Source organism: Zea mays, chromosome 9, assembly GCF_902167145.1.
Source record: "Zea mays cultivar B73 chromosome 9, Zm-B73-REFERENCE-NAM-5.0, whole genome shotgun sequence".
Taxonomy (NCBI): Eukaryota; Viridiplantae; Streptophyta; class Magnoliopsida; order Poales; family Poaceae; genus Zea; species Zea mays.
In genome coordinates, this window is record NC_050104.1 from 63,961,825 (window position 1) to 63,979,562 (window position 17,738).

Here is a 17,738-nt window from a genome sequence, read left to right on the forward strand (position 1 = left end):
ATTTCAAGAACATCAATGCCTCATCTTTAGTGATTGAATCTAAGTCTAGCTCCTTAAATGATAATTTTTGCAAACATTGTGCCAAATATCATGCTTCTTGTTGTCTAACTAACCATGCAAGGAAGAATAGCCCACAGGTGAAGGTCAAAGAAATTTTGAAAAGATGCTCTAGCAATGATGGGTTAAAGAAAGTTGAACCCAAGTACATGTCCCTAAAGCCCAACAATGGAAGAAGGGGGCTTGGGTTCAACTCATCCAAGGAAAACCCTAGCACAGTGCATAAGGGGTGGAGATCCCCCAAGTTCATAGAGGGAACCACCCTATATGATGCATTGGGGAGGATTCACTCCTCAAATGACAAGTCACCTCAAGTAAAGGTAAACTTGAGTTCCACAAAGAGTAAGATGAAGGAAGTGGGATCCTCAAGTGGACAAAAATTTAATGCTCCCATTTCTCACTCTTATCTTTGTGATTATATGTTGACTTGGGATTTAGGGAAATTGGTTGTCAAATATGTGGGTGCCTACACTAAAAGAAAAGTCATGAAAAGAAGTGTGTGGGTACCCAAGGCTATAACTAACACTGTAGGACCCAATTCAATTTGGGTACCTAAAAGCATAGCCTAAATTTGTTTTGTAGGTCTACTCCTCTGGTGGGTCAAGTTGGGTGCTTGACAGTGGATGTACAAATCACATGACCAGGGAGAAAGACATGTTTCATTCATTGCAACTAACTCAAGAAGCACAAGAAATTGTGTTTGGAGATAGTGGCAAGAGTAAGGTGATTGGTATTGGTAAAATTCCTATCTCTGACCAACAATCACTTTCAAATGTTTTATTGGTAGATTCTTTAAGCTACAATTTGTTGTCCATTTCACAACTTTGTGGAATGGGTTATAATTGTTTATTTTCTGATGTGGATGTGAAGATCCTTAGAAGGGAGGACTCCTTAGTTGCCTTTACGGGTCGCTTGAAGGGCAAGCTTTATCTTGTTGATTTCACAACAAGTAAAGTGACGCCTGAGACTTGTTTAGTGGCAAAGTCCGACAAGGGTTGGCTATGGCATCGCCGGCTAGCCCATGTCGGTATGAGGAATTTGGCCAAACTTCAAAAGGATAATCAAATCATTGGACTAACAAATGTTGTGTTTGAGAAAGATAGGGTTTGTGGCGCATGCCAAGCAGGAAAGCAACATGGAGTCCCACATCAATCAAAGAATGTGGTCACAACAAAGAGGCCATTGGAGCTTCTTCACATGGACCTCTTCGGACCTGTGGCTTACATTAGCATTGGTGGTAGTAAGTATGGTTTAGTCATTGTTGATGATTTTTCTCGATTCACCTGGGTTTTCTTTTTGAGTGATAAAGGTGAAACTCAAGAGATATTGAAGAAATTCATGAGGAGAGCTCAAAATGAGTTTGAGCTCAAAATCAAGAAAGTGAGAAGTGACAATGGGACGGAATTCAAGAACACAGGTGTCGAAGAATTTTTAGGCGAAGAAGGAATCAAACATGAGTTCTCAGTTCCTTACACTCCACAACAAAATGGTGTTGTGGAGAGAAAGAACCGAACTTTAATTGAAGCAGCTAGAACCATGTTGGATGAGTACAAGACACCTGACAATTTTTGGGCAGAGGCGGTCAACACCGCCTGTCATGCAATCAACCGTCTCTATCTTCACAAGATCTACAAAAAGACTACTTATGAGCTTCTCACTGGTAACAAACCTAAAGTTGATTATTTTAGAGTATTTGGTTGTAAGTGTTTTATTCTTAACAAGAAAGTCAAGAGCTCAAAGTTTGCTCCTAGAGTAGACGAGGGTTTCTTGCTTGGTTATGCATCAAATGCGCATGGATATCACATTTTCAACAATACCACCGGTCTTGTTGAAATAGCGATAGACGTGACATTTGATGAGTCTAATGGCTCGCAAGGGCATGTTTCTAATGGCACTGCAGAAAATGAAGAACTACCTTGTGAGGCCATAAAGAAACTTGCAATAGGTGAAGTGAGACCTCAAGAAAAGGATGATGAGGAAGGAACTTTGTGGATGACCAATGAGGATGTTGATGTGGGTGCAAAGGTGGTGGGTGACAAATCCTCCACCCAAGCAAACCCATCAACCTCAAGTCATCCAAGTCTTGAAGAAAATCATCAATTCCAAAGGATGCCAACTATGGTAGAAGATGAACACGAAAGTGTTGATGGTGAAGTGCCTCTTGATCAAGTGAATGATGAGGAGGAGCAAATACAAAGACAACCATCAGTGCCTCATCCTAGAGTCCATCATACCATTCAAAGGGATCATCCGGTGGACAACATCCTGGGTAGCATCAGGAGAGGGGTAACAACTCGATCTCGTTTAGCTAATTTTTGTGAATTTTACTCGTTTGTTTCCTCTCTTGAGCCACTTAAGGTTGAAGAAGCATTGGGTGATCCGGATTGGATAATTGCCATGCAAGAGGAGTTGAACAACTTCACCCGGAATGAAGTCTGGTCCTTAGTCCAAAGACCCAAACAAAATGTGATTGGGACTAAATGGGTCTTTAGGAACAAACAAGATGAACATGGCGTGGTTACAAGAAACAAAACACAGTTGGTTGCCCAAGGCTACACTCAAGTGGAAGGACTTGATTTTGGTGAAACATATGCGTCGGTAGCAAGGTTAGATTCAAATAGAATTGCCTATGCTACTAACCATGATTTCAAGCTATATCAAATGGATGTCAAGAGCGCATTTCTAAATGGACCACTACAAGAGAGGGTCTATGTGGAGCAACCACCGGGCTTTGAAGATCCAAAGAAGCCAAACCATGTTTATTTACTTCACAAGGCACTCTACGGGCTTAAACAAGCCCCTAGAGCCTGGTATGACTGCCTTAAAGATTTTTTATTTAATAATGGGTTTACAATAGGAAAAGCTGACTCTACATTATTTACTCGCAAAGTTGACAATGAATTATTTGTGTGCCAAATATATGTTGATGACATTATATTTGGTAGTACTATGAAAAATTTTGTGAGGAGTTTAACAAAGTAATGACAAACAGGTTTGAGATGTCTATGATGGGCGAGCTTAAATACTTCCTGGGATTTCAAGTCAAACAGCTCAAGGAAGGTACTTTTCTATGCCAAACCAAATATACACAAGATATGCTCAAGAAGTTTGGCATGGAAAAGGCAAAACACGCCAAGACTCCAATGTCATCAAATGGACATCTCGACCTAAATGAGGAAGATAAACCTGTAGATCAAAAATTATATAGATCAATGATAGGGTCACTGCTTTACTTATGTGCATCTAGACCTGATATCATGTTGAGTGTTTGCATGTGTGCACGCTTTCAAGCAAACCCTAAAGATTGCCATCCTGTAGCAGTTAAGAGAATTCTAAGATTCACACCCAAAACCTAGGATTATGGTATCCCAAAGGCTCCCTTTTCGATTTACTTGGCTACTCTGACTCAGATTATGCCGGTTGCAAAGTAGATCGAAAAAGCACTACTGGGACTTGCCAATTCCTTGGGCAGTCCTTAGTATCATGGAGTTCCATGAAACAAAATTGTGTTGCACTTTCCACTGCAGAAGCTGAGTACATAGCAGCTGGGGCATGTTGTGCACAATTGTTATGGATGAAGCAAACCCTTAGAGATTTTGGTTGTGAGTTTAACAAAATTCCACTTTTGTGTGACAATGAGAGTGCCATAAAACTTGCAAACAATCTAGTGCAACACTCTAGAACTAAACATATTGACATCAGACACCATTTCTTGAGAGACCACGAAGCCAAAGGAGATATCGAATTGTTTCATGTGAGCACCGAAAATCAACTAGCCGATATCTTCACAAAACCCCTCGATGAGACTAGGTTTTGCTTTCTTAGGAGTGAATTAAATATCTTGGATTCTCGTAACTTAACTTGAAAACGGACACACAGATTGTTTGATTCACTATTTTTGATTGATAGTCTTCAAGCTTTGTGATGACCTTTCAAAAACTTGGTGGAAATGCTAAAATTCGAATGAATTTTAGTGCTAAGATTTTTTTTAAAACTTTTCTTGAAGCTCAACTGGCTTGGCCAGCTGAACTTTTTAGTTCAGCTGGAGGAGGCCAGCTGAACTTCGGAGCTGAACTTCAGCTCAGCTGCTTTTAACCAGATTTTACCAGGACCATCCTGGCCAAAACCGGTTGAACCGGCATTGAAGACCGGTTGAACCGGTCTCTGACCGGTCAGCGCAGGTCTGTCCGCGCAGGCCTGTCCGCGCAGGTCTGTCAGCTGTAGCTTTTTCAGTCGCGCAGTATTTTTCTTTGTTTTTCCGTGTAGCAAGCCATGCAGAATCTTTTTTTAGCCCGTCCGGTCACAGCCGCGCTCAAGTGTCAGCGTGCGCAGACTTTGGTCCTGACCGGTCGCATCCGATGAGCTGCTGGGCGCACAAATTTTTTTTGGGGCCGTTCGGTCTCAGCCGAGCTGCAGTGTCAGCATCAGGCCATGCAGATTTATATTTTTTTGACCGGTCACAGCCGTGCAGCAGCGTCAGGCGCGCAGAATATTTTTTTTGGACCGGTCGCATCGGCGCGCAGATTTTTTTTTTGGGGCTGTCTGGTCACAGCCAAGCAAGCAATGTCAGGGCGCCATGCAGAATCTATTTTTTGTCCGGTCACAGCCACGCTAAGTGTCAGGGCGTGCAGTTTTTTTGTTGGCTTGCCCAGTCGCATCCGGTCAGCAGCTGCAGGGCGCACAAAAATTTTCTGTTGACCTGACTGGTCGCTGTCCGCTCAGCTTTGTCTGCCCGCGCAGCAAGAAAAATTTGTTTTTCTGTCCGGTCACTTCCGCGCAGAAGTGTCAGGGCGGCAGGGCGCGCAGAAATTTGTTTTCTTTTGGCCTGTCCGGTCGCCTCCGCGCAGCAGTCTGCTCGCGCAAAATTATTTTTTTGGGGCCACGCAGCTTTTTCTTTTGCCGTCCGGTCTCATCTGCGCAGAACTTTTTGATTTTTTTTGTGGCGCATGGAATCTCTGCAGTACACTTTTTCAGAATCCTGCGTCAGAAATTTGAATTTTTGAATTTTTGGCGTTTTCCCTCTGCCGTTTCTGGCTCTCTGACTGCACTGGTTAGAACCAGTTGAACCGGTCCTGAGGACCAGCTCAACTGCCTATATATTTGACTCTCCCCTTCTCTTCTCTCACTCAAACCACTCTCGCCTTAGTCTCTTCGCAACATTTAGAGCCTTCCCTCTCACTCACCTAAACCGGTTCACATTTCCAAAACCTCTCCAATCATGGTGCGTCGTCGCAACCCTTCCGTGATTGAGTTTAGCAGCGACTCGGACGAGATTCAGGAGGAATCTCCCGTCCCCTCTCCTCCGCCTCGTCGCTCCCTCTCTAAGAGAGGACGTGGCTCTGGTAGGATGGATGGAGAGGGTTCTTCCATGCCCTCGCAGCCGACTCGCGGGAGAAGCCAAAAGGTTGGCGCCTCTTGACCTCGTCGTAGCACGTCTTCCTCTGGGTATGCTCCCTGCCAGGAGGAGGATGGTGCTTTCGACGACTTCATCGACCTTTCGGCACCAGATGCTCTCTATGTCACCGGACTGCACATGCATCCGGCGAACGTCACCTGCGGTCCACATGAACCTCCTGTCGACTTCTCTCTGAAGGGAGTAGACACCCTTCAGCGTCTGAGGTTCACCAATCCTACTCTCACTCCTCGTCATCCTGGTGTCCAGGACCCTCGGTTCTGGAATCTTTTCCAGGCTGACTTCTACAATTCTGTCATTCTATCCAAGAAACACCCAGTCGTCAGGCATAGGTTTATAGACTGGGAGGGATGTGAGAATATGGGAGATGCTGACATGACGTCAGCTCTCCAAAACTTAGAGAGAAAGGGGTTACGAAACATTATGACCATGGAATACCCCTGGAACGACGAGGTGGTAGCTCAGTTTTATGCCACCCTCTAGATAAAGAAAGTAGATGAGGAAGCCGATGGGTATGATTACCCAGTCATGTATTTCTTCATCCAGGGTAACTGGCACAAAGTCAGTTATCGTCGTTTTGCCCATATTCTGGGCTTCTCTGATGCAGATATTCAGGGCAGCAACATGCGAGTGCATAACATTAGGCTGCCCATGCGGGAAGAGACAAAATTTATTCATGTCTCTAATGAGCGGGAGTTCTGGACGACCGCTAACATGCATAGGTACTACAGGTACCTTAATTCTTTGTCCAGGATGACCGTTCTCCCGAAGGGCAGAAATCAAATGAACGTCCTTGGGGAGAGTCGAGTCTTCCTCCTCCTCCTTGCTCCAAACAGTCTCGCCCGCATCAATGTGTTTGACATGATCTGGGAAGAGATCGTCCGTGCTTCCTGGTCTCCTCTCAGAGGGTGTCTTCATGCACCCTTTATCATGAAGATGATCGAAGTGGTCACCCAGACCCACTTCGAAAAACCAGTCAAACACTCCCGCTACGTACCCTACTGGGTTGATTCCTCCAACCTAGCTGCTCGTACGAAGCGGGCTCCCTCAGGGTCTGGAGGCCCTTCCTCCTCCACTGAGCCACCTCCCCAGCCTCCCCATCATCCATCTTCCTCTCGCCCCGCTGCTGCCTCGCGTCCTTCTCCTTGCCGCGGATCTCCCATGCCACGTGCTCGTGGTCGTGGTCGAGGTCGTGGCCGAGGGATGGGTGCTCGCTTGGTCCATGGGTTTGCGGCGTTTTTCTCCATGTGCCGCAACATTTCTGCTGATGTCCATGAGGTGGCACGGCGTCAGCGGGAGACTGATGACAATCTTCTTCGTCAAGCTTTCACCATGGGTATGCCATTTGTCCATCGCTCGCCTGACGTGCCTCTCCATCCTCCTCCCCCGGAGATCAATGAGTGGCACCAGCAGGCCTACGGGGTGCCATTTATGTCTGCACGACGAAGAAGAAGAAGTCTATGTTGATGATCGGGAGCAGTTTGCCCCGCCTCCCTACCATGGGGATCCGGGTCAATCATCCTCTTACCCCCCGCCTCCCTACCCGGGTCCGGGTCCCATTCCTGGCGACCCTAGGCCATCCGGCTCTGGTTACCATCACCACCCTCCTCCTCCTCCTGATCATCGTACATCTTCGGCATCTGTTTTTTCTGCGGCTGATGAGCCACCTCGGGACTCCACATTTGAGGAGGACGTGATGAGGACCCTCTTCCCTGACTACACTTCATACCCTCCATCATATCCTCCGTCATATCCTCCTCCTGGAGGATATTGATTCATGTATCCTTGTCTCTCTCTTTGTTTTTGGTACTTGTTGCCAAAAAGGGGGAGAAAATCCAACCTCTAGTTTGTGGTTCTTTCTAGTTTGTGGTTCTTTCGGTTTTCTTTTGAATTATTTTTGTTTTGGCCACTGTTGTGGCTTGTATCCTTTTACCATTGTATGAAATAAAACTGTTGGGTTGTTATTCAAAGTAATATGATGGTCTTCTGGCCATCATCTTTTGTCCTATCAGTTTGTAATGATTACTTTGCTATGAAGTAAAAATGATGTGTATTTAGAGATAGTCATGTGCATCACAACTCCTGTTATGACACTCTTGCACCCCTCGGATGGTTGTATTTAGTATGGTTTTTGTCACTATCTCTAAATGTGTTGCTCACATGACATATTATGTCAAAACGTTGGATTCACAATCGTGGACACATTTAGGGGGAGCCATCTACATACAATCATTCAAAAGAAATATTCTATTGCAAATGTATATCTTTTTGACCTTAATTGTTTTGGCATCAATCACCAAAAAGGGGGAGATTGTAAGTGCAATCAACCCCAAATGAGGGTTTTGGTGATTTAATGACAAAACAAATAAGGGTACTAACAGTTTTCATTCTCAGTGTATGATTAGAAGGAAACAGAAACTTAAGGAAGCACCAAGGACTTCATGCAACAGACGTATAAAAATTTATGTAAAATCTTGTGTTGCATGATGTAATTCTTCCTTGTTCTTTTCTGCACAGGTATAGGTGTTTGCTATAGCTCAAGTCCCCAAATTCAAAAGCTATTTTTGAAAACCAAAAATCACTTTAACATTATTTGGTTGACCATGATTAGGGTTGAGAAACCTAGAGTGTTCTTACTAAAAAGCAGTTGAACTTCTTCAACTGCAGCTGAGCTTTCCAGCTGAACTTAACTTCAGCTGTGATGAGCTTCTTCAGCTGCAGCTGAGCTTTTTAGCTGTGCTGGACTTCAGCTGAGTTGAACTTTCAACTCCAGCTGAACTTCAACTTCAGCTGTGGACCTCTTTGACCATACCCAGCTGAACTTGCCCCCGGGCAGCTGAGCTGGGGTTTTCTCTCCAAAACTCTCTAGTCTAGACCAGCTGAACTGGTCCTGGGGGGCAGCTCAACTGGTCTCTGACCCTCTGACTTCTAATCTGCAGTCTGCCAGTCAGACTGGCAGTCAGGTCACCAGGGGTGTCAGGGGGCGGTTCAACCGGTCCTAGCCTGTCTGACTCGCCTGCAGGTCAGTCTGCTAGTCAGTCTGGCAGTCAGACTAGCAGACAGTCTACTGACCTGTCAGGGGGCGGTTCAACCGGTTTTCGGCATGGTTTTTGGTCAAACGGCTAGTTTTTGAGCCGTGACTATAAATAGAACCCTCTCTCTCTCTTCTTCAATACGGCTGGACACTCACTCATTTATTGCTCACCTAACTTGAGACAAAGCACTCATCTCTCCATCTCTCTCACACTCAAATCTTCCTCAAGATTCAACCTTGTTGGAGGAGCTCTTGGGTGTGAGGTTTGTGCTTGTGCTCACGATTTGGCTTTCCTCTCCCAACTCTTTTTACAAAGACTTGAGCTTGTGCAAACCCCTCTTGTGCGTTCTTGGTGTTCTTGAAACCCTAGGTTTCAAGATCTTTTGAGGTTGCTTGGGAGTCTCTAAATTTGTGGACGACCCCAAGAAGTTTGTATCACCCGCTCTTTGAGCTAAGATAAGAAGAGATTGCCTTGACCTTTGTGGTCGGCTTTTGGAGAATTAGGGTTGAAAAAGACCCGGCCCTTTGTGGGCTCCTCAACGGGGAGTAGGACACCTTTGTGGTGTGGCCAAACCTCGGATTAAATCTTGTGTCTTGTGTTCTTGTTTGTTTTAACTTGAGATATTTTTACTTGGAAGATTGACATAAAGATTTTTCCATAGAGTTTATCTAGAAGTAAAATAGCCTTTACACATTCATCTTTTCATCCTAACTTAGCTATATCTTACTTCTCACAAGAACTCGCGAAATACTTTTTCGAGTAGATTTTAGTCTAAAGTTTATAAAACAGTTGGATTGGTTCAGAGTGGTTCAACTTGCGCACGTAGCTGTTGAACCGGCCTGCACCAGTCGAACTGTGTATTTAACAATCTTTCGAAGTTTATTGTGAAAATTTTCAGATTAGCCTATTCACCCCCCTCTAGGCTACTTTCAATTCTAAAGAGCCCATTACATTTTCACAAAATAACGTATCATCCACAATAGTTATAAAATTATAACAGATTAGTCCTTTTATTTATAAACCTAACCCTGACTTTTATACAAATGATGCCTTCCAATTGAAGCGCTGGGTTTCATAATATAAAAATCAAAATGATTTTTAATATAAAAGAAAATTGTAACACCCCAGGTGTTACCCAAGGCCCTGGCTCAAGACATACACTTATGACCTGTTATCACAATGTGTTTAAGTGGAGAAGAAGGAGCACCAAAACCTGAGAAACCATGGATTAAGTAGGGAATGTTCATAGCAAAAACACTACCCAAGAATTTTATGCAATTATCACCTTGAACAAAAGAGGTTGAAACCCTAGACCCCCTTCTTGAGCCATTAGCCCCCAAACACTGGATTAAGGGCAAAGATAAGCAAATGAACATTTCATGACTTAAACCATTAACCAAAGTTTAAGTACATTAATATATCTACAAAATTCAGTAAGGGAAACATTACAAAAAGGCCCCTTAAGGACCCCAAATCAATTCATTAAGTAGAGAGCACACTAGAGCTCTCCACTTTTCTCTAAGTCCCAAAATCAACCCTAATCTAAAGATCAGAAGTGTTCACCTAGTTAATGGTGCCAAAACCACTGGGTCTAAATAACAAAAAGGAGCTAAACTACATAAGGAACCCACTGGAAAAATTTGAACCCAAGAAAAAACAGTTTGACATGATTTGAAATCCCTTTTGTCTCGGGGTGAACAGGGAGACAGACCCGATTTGGCATCCCCATATCTTGTGAACTAGGGCATATCTCCCCTTGGAACTCACATGAACTAGGTAGCCCTAGGTGCAGGGATGAGATCTCCCATAGGTCTTAGGGTGAGATTCGCACGTTTGGCTGCTCAGCAGAGGTTAGAACACGGGTAGAAGGAAATGGCCACATGTTCGACGCGCCCTGGCATCGCCAGAGCACGCCCGCGCGCTCGGCTCTGCACGCGCCGGCCGCTAGAGACCCGAACACCGTAGACCGGCCACCTTAGCCATTCTCCGCCCCGTCCGACCCTCGAGAGAGCCTCCACGTGTCTCGGTTAAGCTCCCAGAGCCGGGAATCGAACTCTACCTCGCCGAAGACACCGGATCAACGTCGCCGGACTTCACCAGATCGCCGGCGTACGTAGACCGATCTCCACGGTGAGTTTTCTCCGATTTCTTGCAGGGTAGACTCCTTAGCACCCCGTGAAGCTCCCTGTGCCCTTGGATTGAACCCTACCGCCGTGAGCAGGCCGGAGCACACGCCGCTGACGAGCCCGACCGTCTGCGCACGTGGCCCGACCGATTCCGTCCATCACCGACGATGAGCCGTACCTTGACGTGACCGCAAGGACTTCCCGGAGCTAACCCCGCCCTTCGCCGGACCTCCCTCACCACCGGTAAGCTGTGCCGCCCAGTTTACTTCCGCGGTTACTGTTTAAAAGAGGGGAGGGACCTCGGGGAGGAAGGAAAAGAAGTCAGGGGGTTTTTGAATGGTCAAATACTCAGGTGAATAGTTGCGCAGGGGCATAAGTTAAAGAACTAGTTTAGGAGAAGCCCAGGGTCCTCGGTGTAAACTGGTTTTTCATAAAACCTTTTAAACCTTAATTATTTAAATGTAAACAGAGTTTATAAAATTCATAACTTCAGTTTTATTCAACCAAATTGAGTCAAACCAATTTTGCTAGATTTTGAATAATGTGAACTGCTTAGGAAAAATACAAAACTTTTAAGTATTGCAGAAAATTTTAAAGTATTGATTTAAATAATCATCTGGCCAACGCTAAATAAAAAAAGGGAAAATAGCTACACTAGGAAAAATACAAAACTTTTAAGTATCGCAGAAAATTTTAAAGTATTGATTTAAATAGTCATCTGGCCAACGCTAAATAAAAAAAGGGTAAATAGCTACACTGTTAGACTGGGGTTAAGAAAAATCAGAGAAATAGTTAACCACTCCCTAATCTGTTTAAAAATAGTGCACCCCTCAGTATACCAAATTAAGGAAGGGTTTACCATTTAAACTCATTTTGGCCCAAAGTTAAAGAAAATAGAAAAGGTAGTTTAACAGAAGAACCAGGGGGCAACCACATTTTTGCTAGCTCACTTAGTTAGTATAGTTCACTGAAAAATTTTGTTAGACCCTCTGTTAGTACAAGAGAAATGCACTACCTTTTATTTTGTGAAAACAATGAAAACTTAGAAAAACCTTAGAAATATAATCCTGAGGAGAAACCACCCCAACCCTTGGGATAGCTAATAATATGTTATTATGAATCTAGGAAAAATGTAAGTTCTGTTGTTTGACATTTTTCAAATAACAAGTTAGTTATAAGTGCCTTTTTGGCATTAAACTTTAGAAAATTACAACTAAATATCCAGTGGGCCTTTTCTGTGATTTTGAACACAAAGACCTATTATTCCCTAGGAATCTTGGAAAAAATAAATGTTGACCCAGAAACCTCACAGAAATTGGAGCTATTGTGTAAAGTGCCCTTTTACCCTTACTTTTGTTAATTTTGCACAAGGAGTATCTGAATTAATTTCAACCTCAAATTGTTAGAATAACCCACAGAGGTCAGTGTTTACCCACTGTAATTTTTATAACATTTTTGGAAAATGTTAACTGACCATGATAGTTCAAAAATGCTTAATAAGAAGCACAATAGAAAGAAAAAGGGAAATTTTGGGAGAATTGGATAATGTACAACCAAAACCTTCCAAGAATCTCATGAAACCTAAGAATATAATTAAAGAGTGTAATTTCATTCAAAATCCCAAAAGTGAAGGTATAAAACCCCTAAGTATACCCAAAGAAAACCCTAGAGTACCACTAAATTTAGTCATGTTTTACTATGCATAGCCTTTACAATTTACCATGTCATTAATATGAATCTATCTTATTCATTGCATTCGATAGACTGTAATCTCGCTGACGGGGAGTACATCCTCGTTCTGGAGCAAGGAGTTGCTCAGGAGGTAGCCTAGGAGCCAGCACTAGAGCTTGCCATCGAGGATCTGTCTGCCCCCGCTTTGGAAGCCAAGCCCCGGTTTTATGCATAACCGTTATATATACTATTTTACTACACTTAGTGTTTGTAGGCTTGTACTGTGCACTTAAGTGTAGGAGTTGACTGGAACCTTAGTTGCATGAACTCAGGATTCCTTTTGAGATGGATACTAGTATGCTAGGTCGAGTAGCTGCTTTACTAATTAGGGATCTCGGTAGAAGTCGAGTGATTTTTCTAGCACTCGCGTGAGGACAGGAATTGGTTGTATCCATTTTTATATCATAATGATGATGGTCTATGGACAACGATCCATGGCGATGCGTTGTCTACGAGACGAAAATTGGAATAAGGATTAAGGTGTGGTACCGTGTGTCAAGCGTTTGAACGTACTAAGCACATACCGAGAAATATGGTAAATCGGTAAGCCTAGTACCTGAGTGAACCTAGCAGCAGATTGCCCTCCTCATGTGACCTAAGATGTGGTCTCCCATTCCAGTTATGGTGGGTACAAGTGCGGTCACTACACGACGGCAGTCAGGGTCAGTGAGGCATTGTATGCCAAGGCGGTGAGCCCCTCTCTGCTGATGGGGAATCGATGGGGACGATTAATGTGTGTGGGGACGGAGTGCCTCGCCACGTCGTGTGTTTAGGTTTACCTTGCAAGGATAAAACTCGATTCGAATCGTCTGCTTCTCTTAGCTAATGAGACTGCTTGATCCATGCTGCTACATTGAGTAACAAGTGGAAATGTGTTTGGCAAAAAGATGTTGATTGATAAAATGTTTGATACCATGTATGAATAGCTAGGTACTCATCTAGATTAAAAAGGATCATACTAAAACTTGAAAAGCTAAAACTTGATTTTAGACTCAGCTAGTGTTTTTGGCAACCAAACCCCTTAGCCAAACAGCTGCATGTCTAGAGGTAGAGGAGTAGACTCCTCACACCGGGTATGTCTAGCTGAGTATTAGTATACTCAGCCTTGCTTGTGGCATATTTTTTTCACAGGTGCTTTGGAGGACATGGTTGTTGGAGTGACTTGGCCGTCCATCTTGCCACCGGGTTGGACAGTAGAGTGGGACCCTACCTCGGCAGAGGAGGAGCATGAGGAATGATAGGACATGCTTCCCCATCCCTCTGTTTATTTATCGTTAGTTATATTCCGCTGCAACCCGAACAATGATCACTGCTTTTGCTAAACTCCGATGATGTTGTAATAAACTAATACTCCTTAATGTATGGTTTTATGGTTTATTGTATTTGCTTTGTGCCTCACCTTCGAGTGAGTACGTGGTACTTGATACTGTTAGTGGCCTCGTCGGACTAGATCCGAGGGACTGACGTTTTATTCCTATTTAAGTGTTTTCTAGCCTTTAAGGTGGGACTTCGGGCGGTTCCGCCACAGTTGGTATCGGAGCTTGTACCACCACAGAGGAATCAATAAACCGTAATTACCATCTTTTCGAAAGGTAAAACTTGTTAGAAACCCTGTCAGATAGATCGGTAAGGCGGTAGGGATGAACATAGAGCGTGAAGCCTTAGGATACTAGAGGGGTAGCTAGGTGGCTATTTGAGTGAGCCCTACAGGCTACTATAAGGGATGGGGATTCTCCCTATTCCCTATAAGTTGATGTGAGGTCATTTAGGATGAGCATGCATGCATCAATTATTTCAAATTACTTGGTAATTGGTCAAGAACCTTAAATGTTATGAGACACGATAATAAAGAATTAAGTACACTTCGTGACCTCGACGTAACTTTAGAAAAGCCAAGAACTGATTTCCCTTTATTTTTTGTAATTCTTTTTCTTTTTCGCTTAAGCTTACCCTTACACAGATGACTTCTCATGAATCCTCAGAAGGAGGGAACACACATTCCCACATGGACGGACTTGCACGAGAGGGTTTTTCCCCGCATCTTGTGGGAGGTGCTGCAGGGAGCCAGTTATACGATGCCTCCCCAGTACGCGGTGTAGCTGTTCGAGGAGCACCGAGTACCTCGCTGTAGGGTGAGGATGACTTTGGAGCCTCATCCCTTGCAGCCGGGCTGGCGTTCGTTGGACTCCGAGTCTTTTGGATACCGGGCTGAGGACATTATTGAGGCCATTGCTCTCCACGGGTTGACGACCTTTTGTGGCTTTCACCCCTTGGAGCTGTCCACTCATCCCAATGGTTTGTTCCCCGCTGAAAAGGAGGACGACCCAATGTGGAAGGATCGGGTGGAGCATGCCAAGGATGTGTGTGCTCTTTACCCTGGGCAGACTGCTCACCTCACGATGTGATGCATGAATGCCCTGTACCGCCTGCAAGCGGTGCGAGGAGAGGCAATGTCCCAGCTAATGGGCTTGGTGGAGGCTACCAAGATCACCCTAGATAACTAGGAGGACCTTGTGGTAGACCTATCCACTGAGATGGTGGAAAAGGACCTCCAGGTGGAGTAGATGGCCACCCAGATCCAAGAGCTTGAGTAGCTAGTAGGAGCCAGGGAGAACACCATCGAAGTTCTCGAGGATCAGCTTATAAACACTCAGCAGCAACTTGAGGAAGCTAACCAGCACTTGGATATGCACCATCAGGAGATTCAGGACATGGAGGCCGACGAGGATGTTGACATCGAGGGAGGAGTGGAGCCGGAGCCTGCATCCAGCCTGGACACTGCTGGCTCAGGGAGACCCCCTTCCCCCGAGTCAAGCGTTGCCTCGTTTGCTCATTAGGTTAAAGGGATAGGGATAGAAGTGTGTGGCGGTAGAACTCCTCGAAACTATCTTAGCTTTTGCACCCTTGGGGTACTAGGCTAGACAGAGTTGAGTCTTTTGAGCATTAATGTAACCAGTAGCAAACTCTTTTGGAATTATGCATGATAGATGATGTCAACTTTAACTTATGAAGAAAGTTTTATGTCATGTGGTATCTTTTATGAAATATGCAAGGAAATGTTGGCATTTTGCAAACTTTGTCCTTTCGAATCTTTTACCACGTATGAACCCTGACATCAAACGTATGATATTAAGAGCATCCTAAATTTTGAGATGGCAGGAAGAGCGTGCCATGGACAAAATGAGCGCATTCCTCCACCACTGCCACCGCCTCACCATGCAAGAACTGATGGCTCAGCAGAATGAGATTCTGCGACAGTTGGCTCAGCGTCAGCCACAACCTCAGCACTATGGTGGTGGTGATCACCGTCAGCGTCCCCCAGCAGCGGCCACTTATCAGGAATTCCTCAGCACTTAACCGCCGTTGTTCACTCGGGCAGAGGATCCACTTGATGCTGATGTATGGCTCAGGGTAGTGGAATCCAAATTCCCACTGCTTAATGGAGTTTGTTCAGATGTGGCTAAGGTCCGGTTCGCCACCCAGCAGCTTCGCAGACCCGAGCGGACTTGGTGGGACCACTTTCTCGCTATGCAGACAATTGATCACGTGGTGGAATGGAGAGAATTTAAGGCAGCATTCAGAGGGCATCACATACCAGCAGGCATCATGGACCGCAAGCTTAATGAATTTCTGGCACTTACTCAGGGGAATCGTACTGTGTTGCAATACACTCAGGCTTTCAATGACCTGTGTTAGTACGCAGGCTATCATGATGACACTGATAAGAAGAAGAGGGACAGGTTCAGGAGGTGCCTCAGTACTAAGCTCCGCAACCGTCTCAATACAGTCAGGGCCAACAGCTACAATGAGTTAGTCAACATGGCCATTTCTTAGGAAGACTGCATCACAGCCCGCCAGGCAGAAAAGAAGAGGAAGACCCCTATGGCAGGACCTTCAGCTCAGCCTCAGCGCTTCAGGATTGTATCTGATGCTCAGAACAGGGGACCTCAGCAGTAGCAAGGACGGTGGGTGATTCGACCCCAACAGCAGCAGCAGACACCCAACCGCTCTTAGCCCCCAGTTCAGAGGAACCACAACCAGCCACAGCAGCAGTACCGTCAGGTCAATGACAACAGATGTTTCACTTGTGGCAGCACGGGGCACTATGCCAAGAATTGTCCCAAGAACCAGCAGAGGCAGGGGCAGAATTCCAATCAGAACCAAGGCAAGAGGCAGAAGGTGCAAGTGAGGCAAGGCAGGCTGAACTTCACCACCATGGCTGATATTCCTGAGGGAGCACCCGTCATGACTGGTATCTTTTCCGTTTTGAATTATCATGTAGTCATTCTTTTTTATTCTGGTGCATCACACAGTTTTATTAGTGCAAAATTTAGTGCCCAATGCCAGTTACCTTTCCACCACACAAATGGAGGCATTACCATCTCAACACAAGGAGGCAGGGTTGCCACCTATCAAATCAACAGGCAAGTGCCTATAAAATTTGGTAGTCTTGTGATTAGAGCCACCCTCCTCATTTTGGGATTGGATAGTGTGGATATCATATTAGGAACTGACTGGTTATCAAGGCATTAGGCAGTGATTGATATTGCAGCAAGGGCCATTGAGATACACTCACCTACTTGTGGTGAAACCACGTTATATTTGCCTAACCAGGGTTGTACCCGTTCCTGTGCCTTCGCCCTGGTAGGATCACCTGTTGAGAAAATTCTAGTGGTTTGTGAGTACCTAGATGTTTTTCCAGATGAATTGCCAGGGATGCCACCCGACAGAGACATAGAGTTTCCAATTGAGTTGCAACCCGGAACTGTGCCTATATCCAAGAGACCCTATCGGATGCCTCCAGCAGAGTTGGCGGAATTGAAAAAGCAGTTACAAGAGTTGTTGGACAAGGGATTCATTCGCCCAAGCACTTCACCATGGGGATGTCCAGCCTTGTTCGTGAAGAAGAAAGATGAGAGTCTGAGATTATGTGTTGATTACTGCCCTCTCAATGCAGTGACAATCAAAAATAAGTATCCGTTGCCCCGCATTGATGTATTGTTTGATCAGTTGGTGGGAGCCAAGCTATTTTCCAAGATAGACCTTCGCTCTGGCTATCATCAGATCAAAATCAGGGCCAGTGATATTCCAAAGACAGGTTTCTCTACCAGATATGGACTTTAGTACTTGGTGATGTCTTTCGGGCTGACCAATGCCCTGGCTTATTTCATGTACTTGATGAACTCAGTTTATGCCAGAGTTGGACAAGTTTGTAGTGGTCTTCATTGATGTTATTCTGGTCTATTCCAAGAATGAAGACGAGCATACTGAGCATCTACATATTGTACTCCAGCGACTGCGTGATCATCGCTTATATGCTAAGTTGTCCAAATGTGATTTCTGGCTAAGGGAAATCAAATTTTTGGGTCACACCAT